The 17,765-nt window shown below is 39.8% G+C and overlaps 1 protein-coding gene across 1 annotated transcript in view; it reads left to right on the top strand.

Annotated features, from left to right (window-relative positions):
* Nucleotides 1–17,765, top strand: part of LOC121391841 (tRNA (uracil-5-)-methyltransferase homolog A-like) — a 64,971-nt gene that overhangs the window by 2,637 nt on the left and 44,569 nt on the right. The window lies entirely within an intron of this gene.

The following is a 17,765-nucleotide window of genomic DNA, read 5'->3' as shown; positions in this document are numbered from 1 at the left end:
TTTTCCTCTTCGTGTGGTCACCATTTTACGTCGGTTGCGAAATATCTGTCTGCTGACGATTCGACTACGCTGGGGAGCATTGGCCGTCTGTAGCGTCGTCCCACGCCGCAGATATATATCTCAGATGCTACACTGGTGTCAGAAGTGTCTAATTTACTATAAGTTTGAAGCTAAGTGACATTGTATTGGTAAACAACATAACGCTGAAAGTGAAACGCAGATTCCGGTTAGGCACTAACCCTGTCGGCTGCATTTTCAGAATACGTTACCGGTGCGATCGTTCCTTTCTACATGCTTCAAACATATTTTCTTATTATGTTTTATTAAATATTATTATTATTGTTTTTATGGTACAAGTAATTCAATACTTGAAGTCTTTACTCCAAGTGGTTTCGACGTTCCTTGTCTAACAGTTCATTTGATATTGCCACTTAGCAAAGTCAGGAGAACGTAGGGTAGACTTGCAAGGACTGTTCGAAATAGTTGTTTGTACCGGAAAATTTTAAATTTTAAATTGTCTGATTTCCAAATAATTGTCTGTGAATCAAAAATATGTGTTATTGAACTACTATTAGTTTAAAAAAAAAAAGTATATAAATATTTTCTGAACTGACCCACACACTATATGAGTGTTGTGGGCTTGATTACTTTCGTGAATAAGAGAACATTGGTGGTACCGGACAAACCATCTGATCGGTTTGCCATCCTCTTATCTGATAGTAAAGCACGTTATCTTGAACAACATTTTCAAGTACAAAATAAAGTTCCACTCCACTTCCTGTGTGAAAGTGGACAAGGTTCCGAACATCTTGTCAGTTTGTTGCAGGAACAGTTACCAAAATTAATTGCCCAGTATAAAAAACCAGCAGTTGTCTATATCTGGGTCGGAACCTGTGACATAACTCCGAGAGTTAAAGGTACCAAGCTCATTGATATTTCTTGTCGGGATAAATCTGTCGTATTCAGTATAGTAAGACAGCTTGAGAGAGCACGAGACATCATATTTAAGCACATCTGCACTGTAAAGTTTATTACATCTCCACCTCAGTCCGTGTCCATCTGGAACAAAACAAAGACAGGCCAAGAGTGCTCACGTTGGAAGCACTCGGATACAGAAGCACTGAGACAAACCAATCTGCTGAATGCAGAGATTGAGAAATTAAACACCCAATTGGGAAGGAACACAATAAAAGTACATTTAGACTTGTTAAAAAGCAGAAAAGGACGTGCTCCCCAAAACAATTTGTCCAAACTCCTTTCAGACGGCATTCATCCCACAACTATATTGGCCAAAAAGTGGCTACGACGACTAGAATTGGATGTTGTGAATGAGTGTTTTCTACCAGAGTTCACACCCATAGCTGACCCACAAGAAATATTAACAGCTGGATTCTCAGCTAATTTTCATAATGAGTAATCCTCAAAACCATAAGGAAATACCCGAAGTGGATGGGGCCACAGCGGCACCACACTTGGAATCAAATACTAGTACAATACAGCTGGTAGATCTTATTAATGAGCTTAAGAATTTGTGCAAAGAGTCAAGGGCAGAAAGAGAGAAGCTACGTATAGATACAGAAGAAAGAGCATATCGCCTAGAACAGACATTCTTTGAATGGAAAGATCACTTGATCAATTCGGTGGACTTCATTTCTGAAAAAATACAGGATTTAGATTTTCTTAAGCAGGAGATGTTAAAAATGTTAAAAATTCCAGAATAGTACACCTCAAATCCGGAAACCACCACCTCAGTTTGACTCTGAATTGTCTGTGATTTCCAACTTCCATTCGTCTGGCACACGGTCCAAAGATTTTAATGTGAACACACCAAAAGCTGGCATGTCTAGTGAAGCAGGCCACCAAGACACCTCAGGTAACCGCAGTTGGTCAACGACGTTCATGCCATCACGGTCACGACTACAAAAGGGATCATGTCATGACGAGCCACACCGTCCCAAATTGGCAACATTTGATGGACAAGAGGAGTGGGATATTTTTTTCCATCCGTTTGATAGAATGTCCAAACGATATGGGTGGACGGAGGAAGAGAAACTGGATCGACTGCATGATTGTATGCGGAAGGGTGCGGTGCGATTTATATGCACATTACCCCAATTCATACAAAATGATTATGCAGCACTAGTGCACCATCTGTCTGACAGATTTTGACGAACTGATCCACCTGCAACCCTACGAAAAAAAATAGTAAATTACAGACACGGCAGGGAATCTACAGAGGAATATGCACAAGAGATCCGTCATCTAGTATCCAAGGCATACCCAGGAGTCTCTCTAGAAATGAAGGAAGAGCTTGCAGCAGAAGCATTCTTGAATGGATTGAAGAACACTAAAATTGCTTATGAAGTCATGAATCGATCTCCCTTGACTATTTCTGGTGCAGTTGATGAAGTAATTCGCCTCCAGCACAATTATAAGGCTACAATTGGCAGGGAGCAGGAATCTGCTTCTTTGCTCCATAAAGCAAGACGCGTTACTTGGGATTCGAATTCTAAAGATGAAAGCAATACCTACATGTATCCTGGACGGCCTTACAGCCCAGTACCTGATAGGAAAGAGTGCAATCCAAACAATCTGGATGGGACCTCTGATCTTATTGAAGCCAGACTGAAAAACATAGAGGCAATGGTAATGAAGCTGCCTGAGATTTTGGCCATGGAAACTAAAACCAACGACTCAACCCCTGCCTGTTTTGGTTGTGGTCAGAAAGGCCATTTTAAGAGGGATTTCCCTCAGGCAGGAAACTGGAGCCCGTCACAGAGCAGGTCACCAAGTCCGTCCAGAGTGGTAAAAATTGACCGAGGGAAACCTAAAATCACATTAAGTCGGCTCAGTCGTGCCAATAAAAATATCATAGTAGAAGTAGTCGTGGATAACTTAAAGACAGAGGCTCTTATTGATACAGGGACTGATGCCACTATACTGTCTACAGAAATAGCAGATATGATAGGACTAGAAAAGGGCAATAAGACTGTCACACTCTGCAATGCTGAAAATGGGGCAGAAATGGAGGCCATGGGAGGAGTCACTGTGACACTCTTGATGGCTGACCATTCTTAGAAGTGGCCAGTTTATGTTGCACCCATTTGTGACTCGGTTTTGATTGGGATGGATTTCTTGAAAGCTGTGGATGCAACCATTATTGCAAAACAGGGTGATATAATCATCAATGGAGTCACAGTTACCGGGATTGGGACTGGAGAACACAAACCAGTAACGGTTAATTTGGGAGAGGAAATAACCTGCCCGCCAAGGTCAGAGCAGGTTATAATTGGTAGAGTCGCACAAAATTTGCCAAGTCAAACAGCAATGTTTGAACCAGCCTCTGTGAAAGAGGGGGTATTTCTAGGAGCAGCACTTGTAACTGTCACAGATAAAGTTCCAGTGAAAGTCCTGAACACCAATACAATACCCATTGTACTGAAAAAGGGCACTCATTTAGGCAAATTAGTAGATGCAGAAGTTGGCAACAAAATCTGTGAGTGTTAAGATAATTTCAAACAAATCAGAAGTATTGATATTGACTCTGTTGTAACCAACGTCCCTGATCACAGTTTGCTGAAACGTTACTGGAGTTTCAAGATGTTTTTGCTGAAAATGACGAAGATCTTGGTTGTTTCAAAGGGGTGAAACATGCAATACCAACCGGCGATGCACAGCCTGTGCGACACCACTTGGGTTTCAGAAGGAAGAAGAGGCTCAACTCCAAAAACTTCTCAACAATGGAGTTGTCATTCCTTCCCCCTCACCATGGGCAAGCCCAGTGGTGCTTGTAAGAAAAAAAGATGGTGGCGTCCATTGGTGCATCGATTACCGGAAACTCAATAATCTCACACAAAAAGATGCTTTTCTGCTACCAAAAATAGAAGAGTGTCTTGATGCACTAAGTTCTGCGAGTTTATTCTCCACACTTGATCTACAGAGCGGGTACCATCAGATTGAAGTCTCAAATGAAGATAGAAAGAAAGAAAGAAATGTTTTATTTAACGACGCACTCGACACATTTTATTTACGGTTATATGGCGTCAGACATATGGTTAAGGACCACACAGATTTTGAGAGGAAACCCGCTGTCGCCATTACATGGGCTACTCTTCCGATTGGCAGCAAGGGATCTTTTATTTGCGCTTCCCACAGGCAGGATAGCACAAACCATGGCCTTTGTTGAACCAGTTATGGATCACTGGTCGGTGCAAGTGGTTTACACCTTCCCATTGAGCCTTGCGGAGCACTCACTCAGGGTTTGGAGTCGGTATCTGGATTAAAAATCCCATGCCTCGACTGGGATCCGAACCCAGAACCTACCAGCCTGTAGACCGATGGCCTGCCACGACGCCACCGAGGCCAGTCAAATGAAGATAGAGCCAAAACAGCATTCATTACACGATATGGACTCTTCGAATTCACTAGGATGCCCTTTGGGCTATATGGGGCACCAGGAACATTCCAAAGGGCTATGGAGTTTGTATTGAGAGGTTTACAATGGGAACAAGTTCTGATCTACTTAGATGATGTCATCTTAACTGGTCAAAGTTTTGATGAGCACCTTGGAAGGCTTCGAATGGTGTTACAAAGGTTCCGAGATAATTAATTGAAATTGAAGCCAAGCAAGTGTCGCCTATTTTAAGAAAGAGTATTGTTCTTGGGACATGTGGTTAGTGGACAGGGTATTGAGACCAACCCTGAACTGGTGCAGCTTATAAAGAACTGGAAGATTCCTGAAAACAAAAAGGAACTGCAATTTTTTTTAGGTTTGTCAAACTACTATCGGCGGTTTGTACCCAGCTATGCTAATATAGCCAAGCCACTTTATGATTTAACAAAAAATGATGCCAAATTCAAATGGACAATGGATCAGACAGCAGCATTTGAAAAACTACAAGAAGCTCTGGTTTCAAGTCCTATCCTTGCATATCCTTCAAGTGAAGGACAGTTCATTTTAGACACTGATGCATCCAACTTTGGTATTGGGGCTGTCTTGTCACAGGTACAAGATGGCCAAGAGAAGGTCCTGGCATATGGAAGCAAGCGTCTTAATAAAGCTCAAGAACGGTACTGTGTCACGAGGCAAGAATTGTTGGCTGTTGTGTACTTCACAAATTACTATAAACATTACTTGCTGGGAAGAGGTTTTGTAATTCAAACTGATCACAGCAGCCTGGCATGGCTCTTTAGGTTCAAGTCGCCCCACGGACAACTAGCCAGATGGCTGGAAGAGCTCGGACAGTACAGCTTTGTTATTGAACATCGAAGTGGCATCAGACATGGCAATGCAGATGCTCTCTCTAGGATCCCATGCGTGGAGCACTGTGATTGCTACATGGCAGGCCATCCAGAAACCTTACCTTGCAGGGGATGTGATTACTGCTCAAAAGTAACAGAATCTTGGGCTAGTTTTGAAAGTGATGTTGATGATATTCTTCCTCTTGTTACTTTGAGAACATTGACCTTTGCTGATCAGAATCCTTCATCAGACACATCATCCTGGATAGGTGGGTATTCCAGCGCCGAGCTAAAAACATCCCAACTTGAAGATGCACATCTCAAAATTCTTCATGAGTGGAAGGAAACTGGACAACCACCCTGCAAGGAAGACATTATGTTAGAGAGTCCAGTAATTCGACACTATTGGCTTTGTTTCAGTCAAATTGAGATGCTTGATGGTGTTCTGTATTATCTGCTCCTTGTTCCTGATAGCATGAAAACAGCTTTGTCACCAGTCCATACTAGCTGGTCACCCCGGAATAGCACGGACCAAAGAAAGTCAAACAACTCTACTACTGGTTGGGACTGTCAAGGGATGTTGCAAAGTTTGTGGCCAACTGCAATTCGTGTCAGACTCGGAAGGATGCTCATCAGAAGCCAAAGGCGGCACTGCAAGACTATCAGTGTGGATCACCAATGGACAGGGTACAGTTGGATATTCTTGGTCCATTTCCTACATCATTCAAGGGGAATAAGTATGTTTTGGTCATTGTCGACCAATTCACCAAATGGACTGAGGCATATGGGATTCCTTCTCAAGATGCAGAAATCACAGCAAAAACGTTTGTTGAAGAGTTTGGGACATGGTTTGGGACACGGTTTGGGACACCCTTGGAGTTACACACTGACCAGGGTAGAAACTTTGAAAGTGAACTTTTCAAAAATGTGTGTAAACTTCTCGACATTGCCAAAACTAGGACAACGCCATATCACCCTTCCTCAAATGGGCTGGTGGAAAGATTTAATAGAACGTTACTGCAAATGATCCGTTGTTATTGTGATCAAGGCCAAAAGACTGGGATTGTCACCTACCATATTTGACAGCTGCATACAGAAGTACCCCTCATTCGACATCTGGCGTCACTCCCAACAGATTGATGTTTGGTAGGGAAGTTTACCGCACAGAAGCGATAGTATATGGGGTAGTTAAGGCCAACAAACATAGTGAAGATCAACAATCTTATCTTGAACACTTGGAAGAAGCCATGGAGAAAGATCACCATTTTGCAAGGCAGGCATTAAAAATGGCACAATGTAGACAGAAGCGTCTTTATGACCTCCGATTAAATGAAAAAAGCTTTTCGGAAGGAGATATGGTATTTGTCAGGGATTCCACTAGAACAAAAGGCAAATCCCCTAAATTACAACCGAGCTGGAAAGGCCCTTACGTGGTGATGAAACGATTGGGCCCTGTCCTGTATGAAGTCCACGATCACAAGGTTTCAAAGGTTCTATACCATGATCGCCTAAAACCATGTCTGCTGCAGGATGTGCTCTACTGGGTTTCAAGGAAACGTAAAGACCTGGTAACCACTCCATGTGACGCAGTTGTTGCTGATGCTCGGGAAGAAATGGATACCTCGGAATCTGTGGAGCCACATCGGGACGAGACTGAAGACGGGGATCAGGTTTTCCAGGCATGTGGTGATGCTTCGGAGCCACAGTGGCACGATACATCCATCACATGTCCTGCGCCATCAAACACTCTAAATGACCTTCCTCAAAACATTGACTTTGATCGTGCTCCATATACCTACACTAGAAGAGGCCGAAAAACAAAACCTCCAGATAAACTGAACTTGTGAAACTGATTCTGGGAGCTAGTGACTTTTCTAGAACTATTGATAGTTGTAATTCAGTTTTTTCAGATTAGTTTTAATTAGGATTTTAAAGTGTTTATTTTGCATTCATTTTAAGTGTTTTCTCAGTGTAATCGATTTGCTATATAAAAGGGGGAAAGTGTAATGATTGCTTTTGACGTTTGGAAAGTCTATCGTCACATACTTGAAGCGGATGACGTCATGTGTTTTCCTCTTCGTGTGGTCACCATTTTACGTCGGTTGCGAAATATCCGTCTGCTGACGATTCGACTACGCTGGGGAGCATCGGCCGTCTGTAGCGTTGTCCCACGCCGCAGATATATATATCTCAGACCTTACAATATCCTCGCAGTGTGGGTTTTGGCGCAGATGACCAAAAATCTCCCGTAGTGTAAAAATAACAATGTTTTTCTTGTTATTATTGACAAAGACATAACCTAACGTATATGTGTATATATATATATATATATATATATATACTCTTCAAAAAAAGAAACGCAAAAGGGTACAAATGGGTTATAACTCCGATTTTATGTTTCCTACCGGTTCATGCTTTGTGAATATAAGGTCATTGCATGTCCCAAACACATTCCCACGGTTACATTCGATAAAACGCAGCTACTGTACAATAAAGTTCCAAAATGTGAATATTCGCAAAAACGCAGCCACTTGCAAACCATGTCACCACTGCACGTGCGTTGTCTGCACATGCAACATGAACACCAACAGTATAAAAGTGCAGGGTGTTCGCTTGCCTGGCCTCTGTATCTGGCCGACGGTTGACAATCCAGGACATGCCACGTCTCAGTGAACCGCAGAGAAACAATGCCATCGGCCGACTAGACGCAGGCGAATCCAGAACGGCCGTTGCCAGGGCATTCCATGTGTCCCCAAGCACCATCTCCAGACTGTGGGACCGTTACCAGCAACATGGATCAACACGTGACCTCCCTAGATCCGGTCGACCACGGGTCACTACCCCCGGGCAGGACCGCTACATCCGGGTACGCCACCTTCGGGAACGATTGACTACTGCCACCTCCACAGCCGCAGCAATACCAGGTTTGCGCAGGATATCCGACCAGACCGTACGGAACCGCCTACGTGAGGTAGGAATTCGTGCCAGACGTCCAGTTCGAGGTGTCATCTTAACACCACAACACCGTCGACTCCGACTGCAGTGGTGCCAGATTCATCGACAATGGCCTCAACTGCGATGGAGACAGGTGTGGTTCAGTGACGAGTCCCGATTTCTGCTCCGACGTCATGATGGAAGATGTCGCGTGTATAGGCGTCGTGGTGAACGTTATGCGGCAAACTGCGTGCAGGAAGTGGACAGATTCGGCGGGGGTAGTGTCATGGTGTGGGCAGCCATCTCACACACTGGCAGAACTGACCTGGTCCACGTGCAGGGCAACCTGAATGCACAGGGCTACATTGACCAGATCCTCCGGCCACACATCGTTCCAGTTATGGCCAACGCCAACGCAGTGTTCCAACATGACAACGCCAGGCCTCACACAGCACGTCTTCACAACGGCTTTCCTACAGAACAACAACATTAGGTCCTTCCTTGGCCATCGATATCACCGGATTTGAACCCAATTGAGCATCTATGGGACAAGTTGGACCGACGCCTCCGACAGCGACAACCACAGCCCCAGACCCTGCCCGAGCTGGCAGCAGCCTTGCAGGCCGAGTGGGCCACCATCCCCCGGGACGTCATCCGTACTCTGGTTGCTTCAATGGGCAGGCGGTGCCAGGCAGTTGTCAACACACGCGGAGGCCACACCCGGTATTGACTCCAGATGACCTTGACCTTGGTGGTGTGTCCTATCACTTACTCACAATGGACTAGAGTGAATTGTGAACAATCCTGCAACATTTGGTAATTATCGGACTCACCATTCAATAATTAAATCAATTCTCCAAATGTTACGACAATGTGGTTTTGCGTTTCTTCTTTTGAAGAGTATATATATATATATATATATATATATATATCATTAAACTATAAATATTAAATTCAATATATAATGAGATTTTTAGTTTTTAATTTTAGTTTACTTGTGTATATTGTAATAGTGACAGTGTAATTACCTTTTTGATGTGGTATATATTTTGAAGCGGAACATCAAGATTACTTCTGAATGACCACTGGAAACGTTGTGTGGTGGTCCATAAATTCCATAAATAACATCATTAAAATAAATTTTAACCCGATCATCACATGTAAACCATATAGCCCAGTGCAAACAGTCACTATTTATACACTGATAGGGTGGGGTAAATTTGATGACACTTCGAGGTGTTTTATTATTCAAAATAATGTTCTTGATATATTTCATGTTGAATACATTTGTAGATATTATTTTAAGATGTAGTATGCACTTGAACATCGTTTAATCCTGACTGAATATAATCATATGCAGTGCATGTAAAATAATGACAGGGGACATATTCGGACGTCCATAGAAATAGATTGACGTAGGGGTGGTATAATTATCTTGTGTTTATTTTATTAGTAGCAGACAACAATGTCTTGTGCACCAGGTGAGTAAAATTCATTGTGAAAATTTGGAGATCTATACAGATGTTGATGTATGTTATAAAAGTGCCTTACGGAAAATAGTTGTTTTAGTTACATGGTAGGCCTATGTTTAATTGTTTATACTTGCCGCAGACTGGCCATTTGTAAACATTGCTTTATTTTTATCAATAAAAAATACTTCTGTCAACAAAAACTTCTTCATTTGACATCATAGATTTTCTTTGATGACACACAATAGCTATTTAAAGATAGTGCGCCATAATACATACCGAGGCGATATAAAAAAAATTACAGTTGGATATGCAGTATTTCTGCCAATGCTGGTCAGCTCGCCCCAAAACCAACTCACCCATGTTTGGACAACTCGCCCAAAACTTTACTATCCATAAATAATTGAGATGAAATTGAAAATGGACATCTACAACTATGGTGTCATTTTATTTATTAATATAACATTGAAACTCTGCTATTATGACTACTTATTAAAAATGGTTTTATACTGCATGGGGAGATCCTAATATCGGATAAACAATAATCTGTCAAGCCTATTTTAACAATGTTTGTGATGTGAGTTTGTTCCATATATTCTTAAAGGAATGATCAGGCAAGGCTTTTGTCCTCCGACTGGTGTGCATATTCAACAATATTTAATGCACATTATTGTTTAAAATATATATATATATATGGTATATTTAATTAATAAAACAGTAATGATATGAGTTGACTAAACTGTAAATAGTGTGGGGCGAGTTAACCAACTGCTGGGGTGAGTTGGTTCTGAGGCGGCTTGACCTGCTCCCATTACTGCCAGAAATACATTTTTGGGTATGGCGCTATCAAGCATCAAAATGAATATTTTCAATGTGTGTGCTGAATGCAACTGCATTCAATAGGGGTATGGGGCCTCCCCCAGAAACAAAATGGGTTACGGTTAAGAAAATCATACAGTAACAGGGTTGAAAATTAACATGAAAACCATGGTCACCAGCAGGGCCAGTTGAAGAATAATCTTACTGGCCCTTCTCAAATTCAACTAGCCCTCCAAATATCACATTGAAATTTGACTATGCAGCCAAAATCAAAACTAGACTGTTCGTTGAATAATAATCATGTGCTTGCTGTATGCATATATATATAGTCTGTTTGCTTCAAAAGGAAACCAATGAATTGGCATGTAATTTCATAATGAATAAAGTTAATTACCATTAAATTATACAGATTAATTCTCATTTTTAATACAGGGGTGAAGACAAAATGCTAGAACAGCCAAGGTATGCAGCTTGACTTGCATTGTCTGAAATAAAAACCCAATAATGCAGCACAAAGAGAATAAAGGTGGAACTGTGCATGCTGTAGTATATAACCTAGTCTGGGGGTGGTAGTCCTCTTTGTGGCGATGCAAGACAGATGAAATAAACTGGTGATGAAAGAGGGGTAAAATATCCAGTAAGGGATTTTCTTGGGAGTGGCTGTCCTCCTATATAGAAGAAACACGCACACATGTGCATTTATTTTGGATATTGTAGTAGGCTACTAATAAAATAAAAATCGAAAGAAAAATAAATGCTTGAAACCCCTCCCCCCCAAAAAAAAACCCCATGGAAACATTTTACCAAAATATAAGATGTACTTAGTTATTACTAGTATAATACAAAGCATAAACATGTACAACGACAATCAATTAACTGACCTTTGGAATAAGCCATGTAGTAATGGAAAATGTCGTTATTTTAAATTTTATATGCGTGCATGCGCTTGCGTTATAGTCACTTACGGAGAGTTCAAACTACTAGGTAGATTTTGATTTTGTCCTAGAAGCTAATTAAATATGATTCCTTTTTATCATAACGTTGAATAACAATTGTCAAATAGTAGCTTTACTAGATAATTATGGCATTCCAATAAGCCAACGATTTCCAGATTTTCAAAATACATGCAGTGTCTTCAATATATTTTGAGCTCTGTTTTTAAAAAATCCCAGCCCAAAACCACAGAATCTGAGTCTGTCGCTGTCAAAATATAGACCATCTAAGTCTTCTGCTGCCAGATCTATAGCTCGCGCCAACACAGATGCAATGTGTTTTTTCACATTCGATTCAGTTTCAGCATTTTTCCTTTTTAACTGGTACCTTAATTACTTGCCAGACCCTAAATTCGATGGTCGCCCAACGGACTACCTTTGTAAAATTCTTAGTCGCCCTTAGCTCCGGGCAACTGCTAATTTTCAACCATGCAGTAATGATAAGAGTAATTAATTTTGTCAAAAGGTCAACTTAAAAAAATAAAATCTGCAAATAAATTTGGGTATGGCTCCATACCCATTTTATCCATGAGCCGAGACCCCAAATCTGACCAATTGGTACCATCTGAGGGCACCAGAGTTAACTATTCTTTTTGATAGGTGTATGTATCTGGATTTCAAAACAGCATGATGGACTTTTCTGCAGAGTAGCTTATGGTCAGAAAATTAGTTTTAGTAGAGAGGGGGTATTTTACTAACATTTTAATAACGTTTCTCTGTTTTAATATGTATGTCATTATATAGATAGTTTTAAACACAAACTGAAATGCACTTGTCAACATTCAACAGGAATTAATTTTGAAGTATCCCCAGCTAATTAAAGCATTGCAACATTATTGTAATCCAAGATGATTTATAACAAGAAAATCTTAATTTATCACATTTTACATCAACTGGGAAGATAATTTTATGCTATTGAATGAGTTTTATGGGCCAAGAAATTCATTTGTAACAACATCGATCTTGCTGACTGACATTGCATTATCATTTCAATCCAAGATATTCATGAAAATAACCATCAATAGTAAGCAGTGGCCATATCTTACATTCTACATATATATATATTCCCCAAAGAATAATTTATACTTCAAATACATTTTTTTTCATATGGAAAGTATTTCAATTCTGGTAATCACTTTGTAATACAGATAACATTTTATCACTGCATGAATCCAAGATTCCAAAATGGTTGCAAAAACAAAGAAATGACCACTGTATTTGTGAAATATCACCTAAAACAATCATTTTGAAACCCACTGCTATGTTTTAAGGGTAAACCAATCCTTTTCCTCAAAACAAATCTGTATATAAGTTGCTTGATATGGATCAAGTAGTTCAGTGCCAACATTGCTGCGCATTGATAATGGTCATATGCATTACTTAGTGTTTATACGAAGGGTGGCTGAAAAGTTCTGGTATTACCGTATATCTTCGCCTATAAGTCGAATTTTTTTCACCCAAAAATTATTTTATAACTTGGAGGGTCGACTTATAAGAGGGTAAAAAAATTTCACCAAAAAATATTACTGTTTTGGGGATTATTTTAGAAGTTTTATTGTTGAAGTGTGCCATGTATTTATACTCAAATATGTTAATTTGACACATTTATTTTTTATAACCTATTTCTTTTGGCATTAGAACGGTTTTGGTTATGCGAAAAGGCGTACGATCTCACTCACATGCCAAGACAACAGTCCACTTAGTTAAATTAACAGTCATAACTAATAGTAAAAATGTAAACAATACTAACTACCTGTTGCCTGAGTTTATTTTGAAATCTGGTCACTGGCATTAATGGTTGTTCAAACAATGTTTTGGCGGTGATTAACTTCATGAATATTACTAAGCTTTCCCTTAAAATAGACTGATCTCTGCAGTTCACTTATCTAGAGCAATAGGGACACACATCATTTGGTACAAAAACCAGTGTACTTTCCATAGTTATCCTCCTTACATGTATTAATATGGCGGCAAAACGTGATACTTTCAGTTTTATCGTAGTGATCTGTTGTCAGTGTTTATAAATAAAGTTGTTGTCTGTGCAAAAAACCATCTGTACAGTACTATACAGTAACAGTCAAACAGCTTTCACTCTCTACTAAGGGAATATTTCGTTTTAATGCTATGTAATAATGATAGTTTGATTGGAATAGTCTGATCATATTGCGATGTACAAAACGTGAAAACCGAAGTTTGTAAAATAATTTTCTTTTGTTCAAATATTATTGTTCTCATGTGCTGAAAATAAGAAATATTTCAATATTTATAAGTAGTTTTTCATGGGTCGACTTATAAACGGGTCAATAAAAAAATAAGTTTTCAGGGCTTGAAATTAGGGACTCGACTTATAGCCGAGATCGACTTACAGGCGAAGATATACGGTAATTACGAATGATGTACACTCATATCAGTTTGCATGTATTAAATACAATATGTTTTATGCTCATATGCTGCATTTGAACCAAATACATAATTTTGTAGCATATCTCTACAGTCATCAAAGTGACTAGAGATTCTCTGTTGATAAAAATGGACAAAAATGGCTTCTGTGTTGTCTCCAACTGAAAGGACTACCACCAGCAGCCATCCATGCAACATTGGTATTAACTTTGAAAGATGATGGTCCTTCCTTTGTCACTGTTAACAGTGTAGAGGTGGGCAGTGGAGTTCAAGAACAGAAGAGAGAGTGGAAATGATCCAAGACCAGGACAATCTTCAACTGACACTACCAAAGTAATGTTGGTAAAATACAAGGATGATGGATGACTCGCCACACATCACATAGTCAATACAGTAGGCATTTCTCTTGAGAAATTCCAGGAATACATTGGGTATAACAAAGGTTTCAGCATGCTTGGTTCCAATACACCTATGCACCTGTTGTTGCCATAGCTGCTTTGAACTTATTAATCATCCTCCGATTTCACCAGATTTTGCACCGCCTGATATATACCTCTTCCCAAACTTGAAGAAGAACCTGGTAAGCATGCAAATGTTGATGTTATCAATTCTGCTGTGGATGACCTTTCAATCTTCCAGGAGGAAGCCTGCAACACTAGTGTGATCCAAGCTCTCAAGCATTGTTGGCAGAACTGTGTAAACCATGGAGAATTATTCTGAATATGTGTTGAAAATTAATAACAACAAACTCTTGTCAGAGTAATTTATCATACATGTAGTTAGGCTCAGAACCTTTTAGCCATCCTTTATAGTTTTATCATTCCCATTTTCTATCTCTATATAATGGATATATATTTTATACTTGCATTTTGTCAACAAAGACCATTAGTCTTATTCAACTTACTGTGCTAGCACAACAAATATCCTATGCAACCTGAGTCTTACCTACACTCTGCAGAATTCTCTCCCTTGCCTGATATGCGCAATGCTATCCTTGCACGGGCTACCTGTAACTTCATTCTCAATTCTGCAGTCCACCTGTTAACACCTGTTTAAGCTTTGGCAAAAAGTTTTCTTTACTTGTAATTTTGTGTTTGTTTTTCGGTTGAACTTGACATACGATTGGTAGTTGGGAATTCTGTGTTGAATTTACCATGTCTGACATGAGTTCGTTGACAGCTAGTGCACGGAAAGTTTGTGCGCGAGATGGTTGTCTATTTCCTTTACAACGTAAAAAGACACACGTGTTGTGTCCGGTTCGGTTCGCAGACTCGGTTTCGGGTACCAGCAAAATGTTGTCGGCTGCTTCGGCAGTAGTTGGCAAGTCAGACTTAGTGGGTAGGTCCTGACGGTACGCGTAGGATCCAGACAGTCATTGCGGCTCAACACGTGTCTGTGCGCAGGGCAACGGAAAGGGGTCGACCTCTTTTCCGTCCGACTGCCATCGATTCACGTTTTGGACATGTTTAACACTCCACCCTTTTCTGAGGGATGGGGTTTTCGTAGTGTTGTCTACCGTTTCCTCTCCCTGGGGAGATGTTTTTCCTCCCTTTCATGGGGTTGAGTTTTTCGTTTGGGAAGCCCCTTTTTATTCCCAAAAGTTTTTTGACTCCTTGTTACTGTATGTCGTGGTTTGTCTTATCTCCATGTCATTACTTCAAAGGAGCTTTTTGGGTACGGGTAAGTCCTCTATTTTCTTACCTCCTCCCATTAATGTTGAATTCACGTGCTTTAACGGTGTCATTGCATGTCCGTTATAGCATATTTGCACAACAAACTATACCTCCCACCCACCCCTATGAGGCTTTCCCTCGGTGGGTGGACTTTGAACTGAGAATGAAGTTACAGGTAGCCCGTGCAAGGATAGCATTGCACATATCCGGCAAGGGAGAGAATTCTGCAGTGTGTAGGTATGACTCAGGTTGAATAGCATATTTGTTGTGCTAGTACTAGGTAAGTATGAATATAATAATGAAAATTAGAAACAAATTTTCTAATTATCCAACATTATGTACATGTATATAATCTGATGACGCCAACATTTCTCACCAGAACATGGTAATTACTAGTATACCAGTATGCTTCAGCTATACCTGGAAATGGAAGGAAATTAAGGAAGGAAATGATTTATTTAATGATGCATTCAACAAAATGATCGGCCATCATCAAATGAACTTAGTGACTAATTATTAACAGGATTAAAATAATGGTTGCAGCAGTTGTTTTAGAATTTACGTTTTTCATTCAAAATTTGGTATTGTTTTATTGAAAGTTACACCGAATGAGTTGTGTAATTTCAGAGATGATGCTTCTGAGTTCTGTCCAAATGATAGAGCTATACTAGCAAGAACTGCAGTTGGCAATGGGGAAACAGCAATGAAAAAAGTTGCTTCTCATTTGATGACCCATGCCCTTCCAGTCCATAATACTGCTGCTATAATATAAAGGGTTACAAAAGCAAGAGTTATCAAAATTCTGCCTGAAGCATTTAAACCTATTAAACCTGAGGACGTAGTTGCTGATATGAATGAAGAGTCACCAGAAAGGCTACATTTATATGGTACAGACGTTGATTGGTGAACATACGAAGCTTTAGATCGGTAACATGACACCGCACCACATATTTTTTACATCATTTGAATATCTAGTAATGGCGGACTAGATTTAAAGTTTACAAAAACACGTATTAAGCTTGAGATTATATGATAGAGAGATGGAGGAAGGAATTTTTTTTATTTAATGACGTACTCAACACATTGTATTTACGGTTGTATGGCATCACAGATATTGATGGAGGAAAGCTGCTGTCATCACTTCATGGGCTATTCTTTTCGATTAGCAGCAAGGGATATTTTACACCATCCTATAGACAGGATAGCACATACCACGGCCTTTGATATACCAGTCGTGGTGCACAGGCTGGAGCTAGAAATAGCCTAATTGGCCCACTGACAGGGATCGATCCCAAACTGACCGTGCATCAATCGAGCGCTTTACAACTGGGCTACGTCTCGCCCCTTTATACTCGTGTGTTTCGGTATCGACAATATCGTACATTAGGAATAAAAATAATATATTATGCTCGCCATTGTAATACAATTTTTATTCCTAATATATGATATTGACGATGCCGAAAAATGCTCTGGTAATAACCTCTATGTATCCATTATCAAGAGAAAAAAAATGGGAATGATAAAACTGATTCCACAGTCTTTACCTTGAAACTTTATTTCGGTACACTCAGGCTGTCAAACGACTGCATATGAGGAATTATTGTACAATAGTTACTTGCAGTGACCAAAACATCAGTTATTGACTATGACTTGCCCATTTATCACAGCCAGATTGGCATTATAAACGTGGTCTATATGATGTAACATTTCTTCTAGATAGTCTAAACTTAGATTGGTGCACCCTTAAGACACAAAGGTCAGCATAAGAATTAATATTTTAAATGACACTTAAGACAACTACTTGTATTTTTGTATTATATATGTATTTTTAATGGATTGAACACCATCAAAACTTAGCAATTGGTTTCAAAATGATTATTACAGGTGATGCATATATAACATATTTCTTTGTTTTTGCAGCGATTTTGTTAACCATCTTGAATTCTGGAAACGATAAAATTTCTCAGTAGAAAGTTAATTAATGCAAGAATTGAATTTCTTGCCCTCTATAAAGCTCCTGTATTTGAAGTAAAAATTATTGTTTGGGGTAAAATAGAATGTAAGATATAGCCACTTCTTACTGCTAACAACCATTTTTGTTTTGTCCTAAGGTGTACTAAACCAATTATAACAGTTTCGTTTGGTGCCCTCAGATAGTACCAATTTTTGGTATGGCTCATGGACTATCTGGCAGAAACCCTGATATGTTTTATTTATTGCATATGCAGCCAAAGCAA

The sequence above is a fragment of the Gigantopelta aegis genome, chromosome 3 (genome assembly GCF_016097555.1).
Source record: "Gigantopelta aegis isolate Gae_Host chromosome 3, Gae_host_genome, whole genome shotgun sequence".
In the NCBI taxonomy this organism is placed as follows: domain Eukaryota; kingdom Metazoa; phylum Mollusca; class Gastropoda; order Neomphalida; family Peltospiridae; genus Gigantopelta; species Gigantopelta aegis.
This window is presented reverse-complemented; position numbering and strand designations above follow the sequence as displayed.